Source organism: Triticum aestivum, chromosome 7A (assembly GCF_018294505.1).
Source record: "Triticum aestivum cultivar Chinese Spring chromosome 7A, IWGSC CS RefSeq v2.1, whole genome shotgun sequence".
Taxonomy (NCBI): Eukaryota; Viridiplantae; Streptophyta; class Magnoliopsida; order Poales; family Poaceae; genus Triticum; species Triticum aestivum.
In genome coordinates, this window is record NC_057812.1 from 116,613,618 (window position 1) to 116,629,361 (window position 15,744).

The following is a 15,744-nucleotide window of genomic DNA, read 5'->3' on the forward strand; positions in this document are numbered from 1 at the left end:
AATTCTGAGCATCTAGCATATGTGACATGTTATATTTGGATGCATGGTTAAAAAGATATGTGCAAAGAATAAAATGCATAAGAACAAAAATTGGGGAGCCTGGGAATCGAACCCAGGACCTCCTAGTGTGTGTGCTATGTGCTGACCAGTCATGCTAGTGTGTGTGTGTTGTGATGGGGATACGGTTAGGGGGAATATAACCTGAGTGCTCGAACTGTAATCAAAACAAAATTCTAATGGCACACCAGGGGGAGGTGCGCCATCGCTATCGTTGTACTTATGGTGCACTAGGGGGAGGTGCGCCATTGCTAACCCTCCCCCACTCCACCTATTCCCCTCCCTCGCCAGATCCCCACTCGACCTAACTTTGCCCCCTCCGCCCCAACCGTATGCCGCCGCCCCGCCTTGCTCCGCCCCCTCCATCCGCCGCGCCTGCACACCGTCGACGACGCTGCCACCTCTCCTTCTCCGCCTTCTTCTTCCCTACCTTCACTGCCTCTCCTTCCCCGCAAAGAAGCCGCCCGTCCAGGCCCAGATCGAGCCCACCCCCGCCGCCCCCGCGCCCCCACCACCGCAGCTCCCCCGCGCCGCCGCCCCCGCTCCCCCTTCACAGACCTCCCCGTCCGCGCGCGGCTGCGCCTCCTGGCTATGGTCTTGCGCAGGCCCCGAGCCCTAGGGTTCTGGCTCCAAGGTGGGTGGCAAGCTCGCCGGTGCAACCCCGGCGCCGTGTACGACCTCGACTACATATTCGCAGGTGAGCCCCTCCCCTCTCCTCCCCCTTCCCCTTCCTTCTTCTTTGGGAACAATCAGTCATTCGGGAATAATAGATAGGTTTTTGGTGATAGGTTTTTGGTGATAAATCAGTCATTCATGAACCATGCAGTACCTGGATGAGAACGAGAAGCTAATCCTAGCCATTGTCGACAAGCGGAGCAAGGGGAAGGTGGATAAGTGTGCACGGTGAGCCCAATCTCTGATCTGATCTGGTATCCTTGTGAACTAGTAGCAACTGTGCTGTTGTAGCTGTGCACTCATGATGGAATGTTGCAGTGCTTTATGTAGTTTTTGCTATCTTAGCTCTTATGGTAACATCAGTTAGGAGTAGTGTTAGCAACAACTAGAATATGCTAGTAGTACTATGTTTGGACAATCAAATGTGTTCACAAATGAAATGATCCACGTAGGTCTTAATGGTGACAATACTAATTTTAGTATGTTGGTTGAGACCTGAGTTGATTTGTGCTAGTTCTAGGCTCATGAAAAAGTATCCTGCTGATATACACGTGATTACTGTGTAGAAAAGTACTATTGTTTCTTGTTAAGTGCACTTCTGATATATATCTATCAAGTGTTCGCGGTAGTGCCCAAACAATAGATAATGGGTTGTAGTGCTTTTTGTTCTACCTTAGTACGATGTCGCTTAGCATGGCAGATTAATCTGCCCTATGTATGTGTTTAATTATATTCATGGTTGCTTTATGTGTTTGTTGATTATGCAGGTTCCCTGGCTAGGCCTCTGGGTGAGTGCATCATCGGCTCCTGCTGCAGCTGCTCCTGCTACTTCCAAGGTTTGCTCCTACATGTCCCTTTGAGAGTTTGAGCACTTGAACTGTGGCTTTATTTGCCCCTTGAAGGCTTTTATTGTTACGTTAATAACTTCTATAGTGGCTGCAGCATGTGCTATAAATCTAGATTGTACTTCAGTTCCAGATTTCTATGCATGCCACCTTGTTGTGATTAGTTAGGTTAGTTTAGTTCCACATGTCTGAAATATATTTATTGTTCAGGGTTGATTGCAAATTAGTTTTGGTGCCTCTAGTGGAGTAGAGTGTGGAGAGCCAAGAAGCTTTATCTCTTTAAATTCAGTTAATTTCCTTACTGAAATTAGGTTGTTGCCTTGATATAGTATTGTACAGTGGCTCTGCCTCTGGAAATTTTATTTGATTGTGAGATGATTGGATTTTGAAATGTAGGCATATGGTACTGAACTATAGTACTGCTGTTGTATATAAATGGGCTGCTGTAGAACTGTTCTTCATCTTTACAGTGTTGTTGTATAGAAATATGCTGAATTCTCTGCTCTGATTGTTGCAAAAAATGGGGTCCTGGGAGACGCCGCTGCTACTTGAGACCCTTGAGAGGCCCTTCGTGTCGTGATGAATTTGCAGGTACCCCGAGAGGCCCTTGAGTTTGCCGGAATGTCAATGAACTTCTGTTCCGGCAAATTCGGGTACTCCATATGTCCTATTTTTAGCAAAGGTCATGCTGAAATTTTTCGTGAATTTTAGCATTACTTTGCTAAAAATCGGACATATGGGGTACTTGCGACTAATGCATGGGCCGGGGTATCTTAGTACTTAGTTAAGTAGGATCAACTGCCCCGCCATTCTTGCTGCATTAAACCATAGGTGGCAATAGAGCCAAGTGGTTAGGCCCAACTTAGAATTCTCCTTAGCATCGATAAACCCTAGATGATAAACCCAACATAGGTGGCAATAGAGCCAAGTGATTAGTGCCAAGTGATTAGGCCTAACCTAGGGTGCCTCGGCATCGATAAACCCTAAATGATGAAAACTTAACTTGGCTTCTATAGGGTGCCTCGGTGTCAATGAGAACCTAAATGATGTACGCTTAGGCTTTTAGGGTGCCTCAGCGTCGACAAACCCTAAATGATAAAAGCTTAGCTTTTAGGATGCCTCGGTGTCGACAAACCCTAAATGATGAGACCATGATCTTGTTCCTTGACAATAACCAACATTTTGACCAAACTTTTTTCCTATTTAGAGCTAAACATGGCCCACAACGATGAGGCCGGCGGTTCGGGCGGCAAGCAATTCTGGGAGCTACCCCAGGAGTTGGAGGAAGAACCTCACCGCTATGAGGACGCCGCGGAAGACACCGATCCTGACTAGACAACCCCTAGTGGCGTCGGGGATGACACCACTAATGATGGTGCCGCGGATGCCACCACTGATGATGGTGGCGCACGCATAGATGGCAGCCAACTGAAGAGGCAACGGAAGGACCGGCGCCCGAACGTGCTCGGCACCGTCAGGGAGGAATTTACTGAAGTGAACTCCGACGGGCATCCGACGGCACCCAAACACGTAGTCAAGGGGTACTCGGTTCAGCTCGGGTGCATTCTCTGGAGCACCATCTCGATCAACACCGAGAACCTAAGGCATAAGGACTGAGGGAATTTGCGCAGCCTCCTCTTCACGAAGCGGCACGAACGATACAAGTTCCCCGCTGAGTTTGCAAACACACGCCTCTCAGGGAATAAAGTGAATGGTGCCGCCCTCACGAGGATGAGCATGGCCCTGTCTACTTGGAAAAGCACGGTGAAGGCAATGATTGACAAAGGTGATAGTTATGAGAAGATCAAGGTGAAATATCCTTTGATGAGCGAAGATGACTACAAGGAGTTCAAGATCATGTGTGAGAGCCCCTCAACCTCCGAATCAAGTCAGTGGGGGAAAGAAATGCGGAAGTTGAACTTAGGGGTCCACCAACTCGGTCCCGGCGGTTACAGAGTGGCGGAGCCTATATGGGACAAGGAGGACACGGAGCGTGCCGAGCAAGGCCTACCGCCCTGCTTCGAGAAATACCATGACAAGCAGACCAGGAACTTTCTCAGGGCCCGGTACAAGGAGGACCCGGTAACAAAGGAGCTTACCACGGATCCGAAGACCAAGGCGCTTGAGCTTGTTCTGGTAAGGAATACACCCCCGCGTAATTACCTCCATATGGTTGCATTCTAATTAATCCCCAATATTTCTAAATGGTTCACGTTCCTTCCGCAAGACAAAGAAAGCACTAGCGCAGGGTCATCTCAGAGCTCCCCTTTCGACACCCCTTTGAATAGGGCGTTGAACGTAATGAAAAACAAGGATAAGCTCAGTAAGCCGACGTCAGCTGATCGTGTGGCCGGAAAAGGCTTGTCCACAAAATGGTCGTCATACTATACCGCTGGTGGGCGAAAGGAGAAAAAGACCAGCTCGGAAAGCCAGTCGCGCGAGGTTGAAGCACTCAAGGCGCAAGTGGCACGGATTCGGAGATGGTCCAAGAGCAAGTGCAACAACAACTGGGATCGATGCTCACCGGCATTATGCCTACCTTGATTCATGGGATAACGATGTGGATTGCGGGTGGCCAACAGGGGCCGCCCCCGATTCCCAGCTTCACGGCCAGCAACTCGCACAACGCGCAGGCGGCGCCATTGGTGTTTTGGCGGCGGCGGTATTGGTGTCTCCGGCGGCGGCGCCATTGGTGTCTCCGGCGGCGGCGGTATTGGTGTCTCCAACGCCGGCATTGGAGCTTAATGCACTCGGGTGTTGCACGCCCGCCGTCAGTTGCACGCCCGCTGTTGGCGGTGCCTCGACATTAGCCGAGCTCGATGCCATCATCACGGTAACTAATTAAGCTTCTCGGCCGAGGACTTCATCTCATTGCCTTTGACTGGGCATCCCTGACGCCCTACATGTTTTCGCAGGGCGTCGCCAACGTTCTGTGCACTCTCCTGCACTTCGTGAACGACGAGTTTGTCAATGTCGCCAAGGGCAAAATCGTTCAACCGGGCAACCCCGTGTTCCACGGTAAACCGATGCCACCCACCGTGTATAGGGTTCAACTGGTTCGGGTGCTGCCAGGCTGCGACGAGTTGTTACCTCCGATTCAACCCGCCGGGGCCGACGAAGATGATCTGATGACCCTCAGCACCTGCCTAAGCTGGCCCCTGCTTTGGCCGAAGAGCCAGATTCGTTTGGGGGCGGGGGACACCACCCCAAAGACAACACCGCCAGTCCTGCTGGCGCCAAGCCATGGCAAGACAGCCGCAACGCTACCGGATATGCCGGACATCCCTATGGCACAAGATCCGAACATGCATATGGCACAGGATCTGGACGACGACGACAACAACGACGGCCGTACATTTAGCAACGTTGATAAGTACTTTGCCGAACATGGGTACGATGACGAATTCTGCGGGCCTCTTTCTCAAGAACCAACCAAGACGACCGCGGTCTAGCTGGTACGGCGGAGAAACCCAGTTGTAACAGGCGTCGTCTGGCATTCAGTTCTCAGGAGACGCCTCCATCTGTCGACTTCACCGAGCCTCAGATAGTCGAGGTGCCAAATATTATCAGCCCCAACACACTCAAGAAGGCGGTCTGTGAGCAGAACTCGGTCCCATTACAACAGAAGAAGAAGGGACGGAAAAGAAAGAGTAACAAGGGTGCGAGCCAGCCGGGACCGAGTACAATCCATGCTCAGGACGGGCCACCTTCACCTAAGGATATCTCGAGGAGGGTGCATGTGGCGGGTAGGGCGATGCTACCGACAAATATGCTCAATGCTGCAACTAGTGCTATGCGCAGTCTGCATGACAATGTTCTTTCTTTGGAGAAGCGGAGTCTCAGAGAGAATGATGTGGCATACCCGGTTTTCGTGGCCAAGGTGCCATAGGGCAAGGGCTTTGTGGATGGTGCCATCGGGGGTACGATTGTCCTGCGGTTTGATGACATCTTTGCTATGTTTAACCTTCATCCGCTGCACTACACCTTTGTTCGGCTGTTTTCGCTGAGTATGGAGATGCGGATCATTAGAGACAAGACCCCGGACATCGTGATAGTCGACCCCTTCTACATGCGTGCCAAGCTCTTGGGCAGCGCTGGGGACCGCCAAGTCGCGAGTTCACACCTCGAAGGCGTCATTCTGGCAAACCCAGATAAGGATAACTTCCTCGTGGCTTACTTTCCCGAGTAAGTCATCCCTTAACCGCCCCGTAACATATGATTTCTTAGATTTCGATCGTTCTTTTTTTTCTAACATTCCGTGTTCTGTGCAGTGACACACATTGCACACTCATCCTCTTAAGCCTGAAATATTCCATGGCCACGTATTTTGACCCGAACCGTGACTCCAAGATGGACTACACAAATATCAAGAAAGTTCTTGATGATGTTCTCCCCGGCTACGCCAAATCTGGAGGCACCTTCACCAGGCCAGTTCGTAGGTATGGCAAGCACGTGTTTTCCCACAATACTAAGTTCTACTGCATCAAGCAGCCGCCTGGCGGTCAGAAGGATGCCTACTACGCCCTCCATCACATGCGGGCGATCGTAAGGGACCATAATCACCTTCTGCTACTAGATAATCTCAAAGATTGGGCCACGAGCTTGTCGGCAATCCAGGATGCGGACATCAGATAAGAATTCTTTCGCATCCAGTCGGAGTTCGCGGACATCATCCATCAAGATGTTCTTCATACCTCGGGGCAGTTCTACCTCAGATATCAACCGTCCAACGGGGAGATAGACGGAACGCTACAAATGCAGGCTGACAACACCCGCGATTTCATGACCATCACGACATACGGCGGCTTCATCCACGCTCCGGTCCCATGAGTCGAGTCGACAGTAGTGATGCTATGCGTAGTTCTGAAACATTGATTGGCTCATGTTGTAATTAAACTTTAATGAACTTGTATGTCTCTTTGGTTTGGACAGTCGTTCAACTTAGATGTAATCGATGCTATTTATTAGTAGGACCATGAATCGTGCTATTAATGTCATGTCTTGCTTTTCTCTTTCGATCCTTTTGTTGCATACTTATATATTGCTTATGTATGTATTGTCTGTTGTTTGGCTTGTGCATAGAGATGTCGTCGTATGTCGTGTACAAGGGTAAGGTTCCCGGAGTCTACGACGACTGGGAGGAGTGTCGGAGACAGGTTCACCGTTTCGGCGGTAACAGTTACAAAGGGTACACCACTAGGGCGGAGGCGGCATCTAGATACGCCCGCTATCTAGCGGGAGAGAGGAGGGAGCGTTGGAGGAACCGGATGAAGACCAGTTTCATCGCGATGATGCTCATCGTGATGACCGCAGCTCTCTTCTATGTGATGGTAGTTTAGATGATCAATATCGACTTGTAATGTGAAGAAAAACTCGATACTCGCGGTCTCGAGACTTGTAATGTTTTATCTTTGTTCGGTCTTTTGAATTCGGAGACTAATATGATGAATTGTATTCGGAGACTAATCTTCTATTGTATTCGATGAATCTGTTGTTGCTGTGTGTTGTTGTCTATATTCTGTCAAATAATATATTTTGTAACCTGTGCAAAAATCAGAAAAAAAACCTAATATTCATACTAATGGCGCATCACTATAGAGTGCGCCATTAGTATGCCAAAGTATACTAATGGCGCATCACACAACAGTGCACCATTAGTATGCCAAAGCACATGGTTAAATATGTCCCCCTGGGAGGCATACTAATGGCGCATGGTGTTCTATACTAATGGCGCACTGCGTGGTGCGCCATTAGTATACCAGATACTAATGGCACACCAGTGGTGCGCCATTAGTAAGAAATACTACTGGCGTGATACTAATGGCGCACCAGTAGTGCGCCATTAGTAGGCCTTTTCCTAGTAGTGGTGGTGTCATGTGAACATTGACTACATGACACATCACCATTGTTTGGGCCTAGAGGGAGGCATTGGGAAGTAATAAGTAGATGATGGGTTGCTAGAGTGACATAAGCTTAAATCCTAGTTTATGCGTTGCTTCGTAAGGGGCTGATTTGGATCCATATGTTTCATGCTATGGTTAGGTTTACCTTAATACTTCTGTTGTAGTTGCGGATGCTTGCAATGGGCCGGGGGTTAATCATAAGTGGGATGCTTGTCCAAGTAAGGACAGCACCCAAGCACCGGTCCACCCACATATCAGATTATCAAAGTACCGAACGCGAATCATATGAACGTGATGAAAACTAGCTTGACGATAATTCCCATGTGTCCTCGGGAGCGCTTTCCTTCATATAAGAGTTTGTCCAGGCTTGTCCTTTTCTACAAAAAAGGATTGGGCCATCTTGCTGCACATTATTTACTTTTATTGCTTGCTACTCGTTACAAATTACCTTATCACAAAACTATCTATTACCGATAATTTCAGTGCTTGCAGAGAATACCTTACTGTTGGGTTCGACACTCTTACTTATTGAAAAGCTACGAGAGATCCCCTACACTTGTGGGTCATCAAGCATCTGGCTTGAACCAAGATTTTCGACTGCCTGTGGGAGGCTGCATGTGTAGACGTGGTCTATCACAAATATTCTATTGATCGACTCGAGCATTAACATTATCCTTTGTCTTATCAGGAATGTTGAGGATCGTGTGAAAAAAGGACTCTGCGACATTCTTTTCGGTGCGCATCACGTCGATGTGGTATGGAAGTTTGAGGTCCTTAAAATAGGGAAGCTGCATGAAGGAGGTAATGTGAGTCCAGTTGTGCATCTCACCATATCATTCAAAACATTTTTTTCCTTTGCCTTTTCCTTTGCCCTCGCCCTCGCCCTTGTCTTCGCCTGTGGCTTTGCCTTTGCCTTTCCCTTCACTGGTAGGCTTAAGAGCTTTCAGCTGAGCAAGCACATCCCCACAAGAAAAAGTTGGAATCTCGTTTACTTCATGGACAACTTTGCCTTTTGTGAAGTTCTTCTTGTCTTCCCTATCAGGATGGTCTGGAGGGAGGAACTGTCGATGCAGGTCAAAGGAAACATACTTGCCACCCTTCTTCAGCCAAATGAAAATCAAGGCCTGCATGCACACTGGGCAAGGCATCTTCCCACTTGTACACCATCCGCAGAACAGGGCATAGCCGGGAAAGTCATGCATGCAATACTGTAGCCAAACTTTCATCAACAAAATTTTCTGCAGATGCCGGTCGTATGTCAACCTCGGGAAGTACCAAGAATGGTGCAAATCATCCACCAACGGCTGCATAAACACACTCAAATTATTCCTCGGATATTCAGGCCCCGGAATTATAAGTGACAGGAACACGGTCTTGCATTGCATTATGGCGCCGGGAGGGAGATTGAGCGGAATAACAAATGCGGGCCAGCAGCTGTATGGATTAGACGACATACCATATGGATTGAACCCATCACCTGATATAGCAATTATGACATTCCCAACCTCGGCTGCTTCCTCCGGGTACTCTATATCGAATGACTTACATGCTTCACCTTCTGATGGATGTACAATTCTTTTTGGATTGTACCTTTTTCCTTCCTTGTGCCACTTCATCATTTTGGCAGACTCCTCGGTGATGAAAAGGCACTGCAGTCTTTTATAAAATCAAGATACCGAAGAACCTTCATAGGGATTTTTAGCTGCTACTTTTGACCATGCTCATCGACCACCTCAATAACCGAGAGGAACCGCACTTCCTATAGTAGTTGTCATTCGCATACTCATGCCTAAACAAAAGGCAATTCTTTGGAAAAACATGTATTTTCTCATAATCCATGGAGAGCGCCTTCATGATTTTCTTCGTAGCGTACATGGTTTTCAGCAGTTCATGGCCCTCAGGCAGGATGTTAGCCCATACTCCTAGGAATGCTTCGAAGCAACCTCGGCTACAGCCTTACTCAGCCTTGACTGCCATCAGTTGCGAGATGGCATCCAGCACAGAGAGCTTGGCATCTTCATAAAGAGGTTTCTTTGACGAGGCCAAGATATCCAGGAAGGCCTTTGCGGTTTCTTCCGCTCCTCCGGTTTATTTGTTGAATGTGACGAAGGTGTCGGCTGTGCAGCAAAGACATCATCTAGCATGTCTCTAACACCATCGTCCTCATAACCAGCGATGCGTTGTCGTATCACCTCCTCTCTACCATGGTCCCGCTGGGTAAAGTTTATCGGCATATTAAAGTTGGGCATAAATCCATGCGTGCGAAGGTGCTTAGTCATCTCACTCTTATCTCTGCGCATACGTCTCTTACATTTGGCACACGGGCATTCTGGCACAATCCTCATTGGACTACGGAATATCTCTTTCAAAAACACATCAGTTTTCTCGACCCACTCTGTTGTTACTTGATTTCGACGGAAAAATCCACTATACATCCACTGATTACCTACCATCTCTACTTTATCGGAAGCCACACAACAAAATTAAGGATTCATTTAAAATACTCACATCAATATTTTATATTTTACAGGGTTGAGGAGAAATGACATTTAATCCACCTACATCTCTAATAGGTAAAGATGGGTCCTAATCCCGCCCGAGAATGTGTAGATTGAGTACGTTGTCCATGCTCTACCCCATTCCGAGACAAAATTTCGGCAGCACCTCCCCGTTGTTCTCCAAATACACGTCTCAGCAAAATGCCGAGAGAATGTGCATCCGAAAAACAACGGGGAGGCGCCGCCGAAATCATGTCTCGAAATGGGGTAGAGCATGGACAACGTACCCAATCTACACATCCTCGGGCTGTCCGTGGAAAACGCTGGACAATCCGAAAGAGCTGCGGTGCTAAATATACAATTGAATGCATATTTATTGATGCAACCCTTTCGGACGGGAGAAGCCTAGGTTACGCCACTTGATGTGAAAATGAAATATAGTGACATGGCAAAAAAGCAGACGAGTCCATGGAATTATTGCTCACCCTCCGATGTAGAGGATGTAGTCGATCAGAGGGATGATCATGGACCAACACCACCAACATCGGCGATCACTCCATGAAGATGGAACACCACAAATCCTGTTAATTCCACCGAGTGAAAAAAATTAGGTCATCACCTCACATTAAGCATTGGCACAACATTATGAATCAACATGAAACAACATGTCAAATTGCAAAAAAAAGCTTCATTATCTATTTTAGAAACTAAGTGTGTCGAATTGCTTCTTATGAATCAACATGACCTAACACTAACTTGACCAAATACTAACTTGACAAATATCCATCCATCTATTCATCTATATTTGACAAACTAAGTGTCTTAAACATTTATTAACCTGACTAACATCCATTCACAAACTTACTAAAAACTATCTACTATGCATCTAAAAACCTAATAAAACTAAACAAAACAAAAAAATACATTTTATTCAAATATCTAGCATACGCATCTAATATCCATTCATCCATGCATCTAATATCCATCCATGCATCTAACAGTGGCATTCATCTAGCAAATGAAATAAATTGAAAAAAGGCTCACCTCGCCGGAGAAGGAGCAAGCAGGAAGTCGGGGTGGGGGCAGGGCGTCCGGGGCAGGGGCAGAGCGGCGGCGGCACGCGCAGGTGGGGGCAAGTGGGCCGGCAACGACGCGGGTGGGGGTCGAGTGGGGCAGCAGTGGCGAGGGGGCAGGGTGGAGTGGGAGGCGGCAGGGCAGGGGCGAGTACAACGGCGGCAGCAAGGGGCGGGGAGTCGGGGGTGGGGTGGTGGTGGGTAGGGCGGTCGCGGCGGCACGGGGATGAGGTGGAGTGGGATGGGCGGCGGTGACGCGGGTGGGGGAGGCAGGGGCGGGGGCGAGGCGAGGGGGTGGGGGCAAGTGCGGCGGCGGCGAGTGGGCGGCGGCAGGGGGCGGGGCGAGTGCATCGGCGGCGAGTGGGCGGCGCCAAGGGCGGGGGCGAGATCAGCGGCGGCGGCGAGCAGTTGGGGTCGTCGGGGCTAGGCGCTAGGGGAGAATGAGTGGACACGAGCAGCCGCGAGGGGATAAGGCGATCTATGCCGACGGCTGCCATCTGCATAGACACCACGTCATCAATCTGCGTGACCCCGGCCCTATGGCCGCAGCGCCGTCGGCATAGTTATATTTTTCCTTTTTATTTCATATAGATTTGTTTTATGTTTTTTACGTATTATTATTTGATTAACTTACATGAACCATGTGTAAATATAAGCATACGGCGTCTCCGGAGTGTGCAAACGCCCGGCAGGCGTCTCCGAAGTGTGACCCCCTCACATTCGGGGTTATCGCAGAACGTCCACTACCGTGTCGTCGCCGTCCTTGAGGGGGGGCCACACCCCGGAGACGGGTGCCGCCTCTTCAGACATGCCACCACACCACTCCGCATGTATGAGGGGCCGGTGCAACGCTCCAGTAGCATTGCTAAGCCCCTCCCCTCCCCCAGGGCCCCCATCCCGCCTAACCCTGGAGCGGTTGACCACGAGATCTAGCCCTTTGACTTACCACGGACGAGCTTTGACCAGTGGACCTCTCCACCCGGTTGTGTTAGGTCAGCCTAGAGGGGCACCTGGGAGAAACATCCGGGCCAAACCCACAGCTAAATACCCTCCGTGTAGACCTGACGCGGCCGTTTCCCCCCTCCAGGTGCGGGCGGTGGCGCCGTCCGTGCGGGGGGCACACCCCGAAGATGTGTGCCGCCTCTTCAGACGTGCCACAACACCACCCCGCATGTATGAGGGGCCAGTGCGACGCTCCGATGGCATTGCTACCCCCCCCCCCAGGGCCCCCGTCCCACCTAACCCTGGAGCGGTTGACCACGAGATCTAGCCCTTTCACTTCCCACGGACGGGCTTTGACCAGTGGACCTCTCCACCCGGTTGTGTTAGGTCAGCCCAAAGGGACACCTGGGAGCAACTTTCGGGCCAAACCCACAGCTACATCCCATCTGTGTAGACCCAACGCGTCTGTCACTCCCTCCAGGTGCCGGCGGCAGCGCCGTCTGTGGGGGGCACACCCCGGAGACACATGCCGCCTCTTCAGACATGCCACAACACCACCCCGCATGTATGAGGGGCCGGTGTGACGCTCCGGTGGCATTGCAACCCCCCCCCCTCAGGGCCCCCATCCCGCCTAACCTTGGAGCGGTTGACCACAAGATCTAGCCCTTTGACTTCCCATCGACGGGCTTTGACCAGTGGACCTCTCCACCCGGTTGTGTTAGGTCAGCATAGAGGAACACCTGGGAGCAACTTCCGGGCCAAACCCACAGCTACATCCCCTCCGTGTAGACCCGACGCGTCCGTTTCCCCCCTCCAGGTGCCGGCGGCGCCGCCGTCCGTGAGAGGGGGCACACCCCGAAGACGCGCGCCGCCTCTTCAGACATGCCACAACACCACCCCGCATGTATGATGGGCCGGTGCGATGCTCCAGTGGCATTGCTACCCCCCTCCCCCCCCCCCCAGGGCCCCCGTCCCACCTAACCCTGGAGCGGTTGACCACGAGATCTAGCCCTTTGACTTCCCATGGACGTTCTTTGACCAGTGGACCTCTCCACCCGGTTGTGTTAGGTCAGCCAAGAGGGACACCTGGGAGCAACTTCCGGGCCAAACCCAAAGCTACATCCCCTCCGTGTAGACCTGACGTGTCTGTCACTACAAGAAACCTGTTAATACATGACGGATTTCTGGTGACGTTCTCAGATATCGTCACCGATGATGACAGTTTCTCTTATCCGTCATGGAAAGCGTCATGGATCAGCAGGATGTGACCGCACCCCCTTGCTAGTGCTTAGTCTTCTCTTTTTTTATACATCATTCAGACCGTCACCGATGGTTGCTACTGACGTGTCCCATGTGACTCTTTATTTGTCCCACCTGTCAGTTGGTGTAGCCAATGATTTATATTAAAACTAAAAGAGAATGCACGAACTTTCCAGAGAGCGCGCGGACATGTAAAATTTTAAGTCGCCCACGTGGGCCGGTGGCAATTTTTTTGACCCGGACTACTTAAGCCCACGATCCACACCCATCTAACCCTAATCCCCTTTCTCTCCTCCGTTTCCTCCGCCGCCACAGCTGCCCGCGCCCGATTTCGGTGATTGCAGCGGCTATTGCCGGCGCGGAGCACCCCACTGAGCTCGCTTCGCTCGGGTCCATCCTCCCCTCCGCAAGATTTCCCCCTCCCGGCCGCTCGCCGAAAATCCAGTCCCGTGCTAGGGTTTTCTACTCCGGCACACCCTTCATCGTCGGCGCATCTCCGGCGGCCTCTGGCAGCTCTTATTCGTCGTCTATGGCGCCCGCAGTTGTCGGTCCACCTCGAGCAGGTCGGCGCGGAGGATCTCCTCCCGCAGGTTCCATGGACACGGCGCACCCTGCAGTTGCTGGCCCGGGATGAGGGCGGGCACGGCGAGCCTTGTCCTGCTCGACGACGATGCCGGCGAACGCCGGTGCTCCTCCTGGTCGACCTCTAAGGAGGAGCGCCAGTACAGCATCAGCACGCCCTGCGGCTGAACCCCCCTTCTCCACCCATCCAGTGGCGTACAGTATGTCAGCAAGTCCAACACCCCCTTAGCCCTGCGGCCCTGCCTCCTATCCTCTAGCTCCAATAGTTTTTATTTACCGTTAAGGTACATGAATCACTCGTGGAAATATTCTGATATTTATGTACTGACTTGGTTCTTGGGCAGGAGGAGTTAGTGCAGAATCAATATCAGAACCATCAGAAGTTCAGGATTGGACGTGGTGTTATTTTGTTCCAGTTTCTAGACAGAGCCATATATGTACGTATATCTATGTTATATGCAGTATGCTGGTACATATATCTATGTTATATGCAGTATGCTAGTATGTTCAAATCATCGTTCCAATCCATATATACCACATTAAAAATGTATTACAGGCATCGGCAGTATTCCATCTCAATGCAAGCACAATGTCTCTCCCTTTGTCAGCTTGACAAACTGCACTTTGCAGTATCTCTGCTGCTTAGAGCTCTAAGAAGCTTGATTTTTGTGTAAAAAAATAATTCTTCGTGGTTTTATCCAAAATTTACATCCCTTCAAAAGCTTAGCATATATAAGAATAGGAGTTTTATGTTACTTCCATGTTTACATCATGAATGCCATGGTTTTCAACATTTTCAGTTGTATTTGGTAGTGCGAGGTTAGTTGTCCTCCTATAAAGCTAACAAGTTGTTTATTGTGCATGAACTCTTTCTGGTGAACATTAGGTGAAAAATGACCAAGCAAGAACATATCCATGAATTGAGTTACTTATTCCATGTATTCGGGCCTATTTTTTATCCTTTTTAGAACAAGACAGTGCATTCATGTATCAGCTACATGGCAAAATGTTGTGCTATCGTTTCTGGATAAATGGTGCTTAGGTGGTGTATAGTCAGTTCCCTTCACTCTCCCTCTCCCAGTTTTACATTCTTTCCCCATCTTTTTATTTCAAATTGAGACATTTATGTCAGTTTTCTGTTCATTTGCTACATAACAGTCGAAGGTAGGAGTCGAAGGTAGGAGTTTGTCGTTCTGTGATTGTAGTTGTATATGATGATTTGCACCATGTGTTTTCTTAAACTGTAGAAACTCTCTTACAAAAACTGTGTATACAGGAGGGGCACAACTCAACTAAATAGTTCATTTAGATGCCTAGTAGAGAGATAATAGGATCCCAACAGCAATACAATATAGTCTGAGTTGTTTTTAAGATAACTCGGACACCAGTTGGCAGGTTATGATAACCGTCGCTTAGAGGCTGATTTTTTACTAATAGTTATTGCTCATTCAGAAAGGGAGCATGACTCCACCAATGGACATGCACCTTTCCGTCGTTGAAATTTAAACGCTCGACATTCTTGTATTTTTCATGTATGTCGTAGTGGAGTCAAATATGGCCTCTTTTGTTAGGAAATTATATCTTCGGATATTTTGGGTACATTCCTTGAATTTTTGCATCCCAATCTCTCAGTAATACTCCTTCATTATGTTTCTAATGTATTTTGTTTGTTCTAGAATAAATCATATACTGCATTTTGCATCATTTAAATGCGCTGGTTCTGATCATATCTCCACTTTTGTCCTGTATGTTTTGCGAAATGGAGTAATTAACTTGAATTGTTAATGCGATTCAGATCTTTGGCATGTACAGTTCATATAGCTAATGCCTCCCTACAAATGACTTTGACCCCACTACAACTGTTCAAAGTTTACATGCATATTGTTTATGTTGGGTTCACTTCATATAG